General features: G+C 34.9%; 1 long non-coding RNA gene across 1 annotated transcript; it reads right to left on the bottom strand.

The window, feature by feature from the left end:
- Positions 1–485: 485 nt before the first annotated feature.
- LOC132603793 (uncharacterized) lies at positions 486–3,421 on the bottom strand. The gene is made up of 3 exons (XR_009568540.1): positions 2,808–3,421; positions 2,011–2,073; positions 486–938 (listed from the first exon to the last, which is right to left on the bottom strand). It is a non-coding gene; the product is annotated as an uncharacterized LOC132603793 (long non-coding RNA).
- Between the last annotated feature and the right edge of the window lie 1,113 nt (positions 3,422–4,534).

The following is a 4,534-nucleotide window of genomic DNA, read 5'->3' as shown; positions in this document are numbered from 1 at the left end:
TTTTTAATTTTTGGTAAATATTCTCGGTTTACCTCATGTTGTCTTTTGCATGGTTTTTTAAGAAAATGTAGATTAGAATTATTATTTGAGTAATTTACCTTATTCATTATTTGATCTCCATTTGATATTTTTTTTTTTACGACATTAATCTCTTTTCACATTTATTAGAGTAAGAATAAAGATAAAAAGTAATTAAATTCTATCTTATTTTAAAATATAAATATTTTAAGTATATTTATTTTAGTGAACATAACAAATAAATGACATGGCAGAATAGCAAATATAACAGTTTAATATCTAGATTAGATCTCAGGCTAATATAAAAAAAAATTGTATGGTTTGACTACTTAACTTTTTGAAGAAAAGCAATTTCATTTGCTCCCACTAATGGATTGATACGCACGTGGCAATGAATCCATTATTATTGACTTAATGAGATACTTTGGAAATTACATGAATGTCACGACCCATCCCCGTAGGCCGTGACTAGTGCCCGAACTGGACACCCCTACGCGCTCATTTACCAGATTCAACATACAGACGACTCGTATATAAATGAATATCAGACATGGCTCCACACTGGTGCCTACAACCATATATACTGCATAGAAGCCGGCAAGGCTATCATACTATACATAACGTACCAAAGCATACATACACGCGGCCGATAGGGCTGCCACGGCGGATGGGCCGCCCAAACACAATTCACACAACGCATCCAAACAAAACTGTACATTACCCACATCTATGTCTACAAACCTCTAATACGGAACAACAGAATCAGATGGCGGGACAGGGCCCCGCCGTACCCTGAATAAACATAAACATATACATCGGAAGAGTATGTACCCAAAATGTCGGCTCTGGAACAAAGGGAGCACTCCGAACCGCAGAATGGAAATCCTACGCCAGTGGGTCACCAAAACGTGAGTCTGTACCTGCGGGCATGAAACGCAGCCCCCGAAGAAAGGGGGTCAGTACGAAAGATGTACTGAGTATGCAAAGCATGAAGTACAGAAAACGAAGTCATAACCGAAGTGCAATGTACAGAAGGTGAGCACAATAACCAGAATACCAAAGTGTTGCATCTGACGTACAAATCATACATAAGAGGTTCCGGAAGACAAATACGGCAATCTGAATGCCAAAATGCTTTGCTTTCTTTTGAAAAAAACATTTCCATCTCATACACAGAAAATCAAACACACAGTTACCGCGGCTAAAAGTCCAGCGGTCACTATCACACATACCGCGGCCAAGTACCCAGCGGTTAACATCCCAAACCCGACATACCGCGGTCAGGAGTCCAGCGGTCAATGTCGCAGATACCGCGGTCAGGAGTCCAGCGGTCAGTGTCACACATCCGGCATACCGCGGTCAGGAGTCCAGCGGTCAATGTCGCACATACCGCGGTCAGGGGTCCAGCGGTCAATATCACATAGTGCGCACAATAATATAACCGGCCCGGGACTTGGCGAAAGGGGTAATAACAGAATGCACGGGCGGAATCGTAAATAACCATATGCATACAAATCTCTTACCACAACCCAACAGGATAATCAAAACGAACTGTTAGTTCAACACCGGAACAACAGTAAAATATGTTATAACCTCAATGAAATAATTAAACGACCATCTCACAGTAGTTGACGCAATAGTCAAAAGTTGTCTTTGAATACTGCACAAATATATCAAATAAAGCAATATAGGGAGATATCGAAATTCGTGGGCCCACCTTGGTCAAGTTGAGGCGGCGTACCTAAATTGTGGTCATTAGGCCTCATGGGGTCATGTACGAAAGATTCAAGGCCATCCAATTCCGTTTGGGCAGGTATTAGATGTCTCCACAATTGTTTCAGTAAAACATCAAGTATCTAATTCAATTCTATTGAATGAAAAAGGGTCAAATTCAAGCTCGGGTTTCTAGGAGTAGAGTCGTCCCCGAAGCTCGTATCTTAGCCTAACATACCTAGGGCATGCCAAAAGAATGAAAAGCAAAGCCTTACATACCTTAGTTGCGCCTTACGCTCGCTCAAATTCAATTCCTGTTTCGCCCAAAATCTACAAATGGTCCTATTTACCAATTGTCATTAGTAAGACTTTTAGCATTCGAATCTTTAATTCATTACTTGTCTACAAAATTTTGGGCAGCATTTCCCCTATAAATTCAACGTCCCCGAGAGTCATCTCGGTCCAAAATATCAACAACAACAACCCAACAATACCAACAACATCAATAATCATCACAAAATACATTATAATGTAAATAGTCTTCTTTTCTACATAGTTCAACAACTTCCATCCCAACTTCACACTATCAAACTAATGTCAACGTTTTCATGTTTATTCACTAATTCAAGACCATTCAAATACAATTCAAAAACATTTCACATTATTCTACAAAATATGCCAAAGTTCCACCAAACCATAATCCACCCAAAACCTCCCATTTTCAACATAAATGTTCACAACACATTTTTATCTTCCAATTTCACTTACAACAATCATCATTTACATCTTACAACTTCATTTTCTCAATTACATAATTTATAATAAAATCGCATACTTTCCGACAACAACTCCACAACAAATTCTTCATGTTAACTTAAACCATTATTCTTCCATCTACTTCACCAAGCTAAAATCAACACAATTAACATACTAAATAATATTTGTTCATTTTTCCTTCACCTACATAGCATCACACGGCCACATCCACAACACAGCATATTCATGCTTTTCATTCACTTCTACATACTACAACACACATAAACCTTCTATAACATATAAAGGAGTAGAATTCTTACCTTTTCTTCAAACTTCCACTTGCCAACACAAGCACTTCCTTGCCTTAAAATTTATACCATGTTGAAGAGCATCCTTGAGTTAGTAATATTGCTAGAAAATTATGATTTTTGGATCAAGATTTGAAGCCCTCAATTTTTTTTTCTTTCTCTCTATGGCCGAAGGCCTTCTTTCTCTTTTTCTCTCTTCTTTGTTTTTCTTGGTTGTTCTTGAAGTTTCTTCCAAATGAAGACTTGTGCCCCTTTTTATTATTTGACCCATAAATTTAATTATTTCATGGGCTTGGGCCATAGTATATGGCCGGCCACCCTCCAAATGTTGGGCCTTGTCTTCATTTTTTTTTGAGCCCAATTTCCTTTGGTTTATTTTTTTGAAACTCCCGAAACTAATTTTCAAAGTTCCAATTTTGCCCTTGGCCTTTCTCCATATTTCCGCATCAAAATTTTTCAGGGGCAACGTATACATATTGGCTAGAGTCAAAATGTTGCCTTGTCTCTACAAGTCACAGTTATTTCAAAATCTCCGAATATGCGAAAGTACGGGATGTAACAATGAATATTGTTTGATTTTTTAATATGGAGTCCACCTTTTTTTTTTACATTATTAATTTGCACTATTTTTATGCATATATATATATATATATATATATATATATATATATATATAATATGTTCAAAACACGATTAATATAACATTGTAGTTTATACTTCATATCTAAAATTTTAGTATATTAGTGTTTACTACGAATACAAAGTCTGCACTTTTTTTTTACATTATTTTTTTTTATAATATGGGGTTCACTTTTTTTTTTTTTTTTTGATATTGCTTGATTTTGTTAATATGGGGTCCACTTTTTTTTTACAGTGAGTTTGGAGATGGTGGGTTCCATTTTTTTTTATATTGCTTGATGTTGTTTAGTATGAGGTCCACCCTTTATGGGGTGCACTTTTTTTTTTTGTACATTATTAGTTTGTACTATTTTTATGCATATAATATATATATACATATATTATGTTCAAAACACGATTAATATAACATTGTAGTTTGTGCTCCGTATCTAAAACTTTATTATATTAGTGTTTGCTACGAATACAAAGCCAGCACTTTTCTTTTAACATTATATATTTTTTAATATGGGGTTCACTTTTTTTTTTTTTTGATATTGCTTGATTTTGAAAATATAGGGTCCACTTTTTTTTTTTTTCCCATGAGTTTGGAGATGGTGAGTTCCACTTTTTTTTTCCTTTTTTTTTATTGCTCGGTGTTATTTAGTATGGGGCCCACCCTTTTTTTAAGGGACAACGGATGATGAAGTATGGGTCTAAACCCATGCTTTATATAGTTTCTTTTTTTTTTTTTAGTTTTTTTTTTTATATTGCTTAGTGTTGTTTAATATGGGGCCCACCCTTTTGAACATTATTAATTTGCACTATTTTTATGCATATATATATATATATACTATGTTCAAAACACGATTGATATAACATTGTAATTTGTGCTCCGTATCTAAAACTTTATTGTATTAGTGTTTGCTACGAATACAAAGTCTGCACTTTTTTTTTTTGACATTGTTTATTTTTTTAATATGGGATTCACTTTTTATATATATATATATTGCTTGATTTTGTCAATATGGGATACTATGTTCAAAACACGATTAATATAATATTGTAGTTTGTGCTCCGTATTTAAAACTTTATTATATTAGTGTTTGCTACGAATACACACG

This window comes from Lycium barbarum, chromosome 1 (assembly GCF_019175385.1).
Source record: "Lycium barbarum isolate Lr01 chromosome 1, ASM1917538v2, whole genome shotgun sequence".
Taxonomy (NCBI): domain Eukaryota; kingdom Viridiplantae; phylum Streptophyta; class Magnoliopsida; order Solanales; family Solanaceae; genus Lycium; species Lycium barbarum.
The sequence above is the reverse complement of the archived record's forward strand: the minus strand, read 5'-3'. Positions and strand labels throughout refer to the sequence as shown.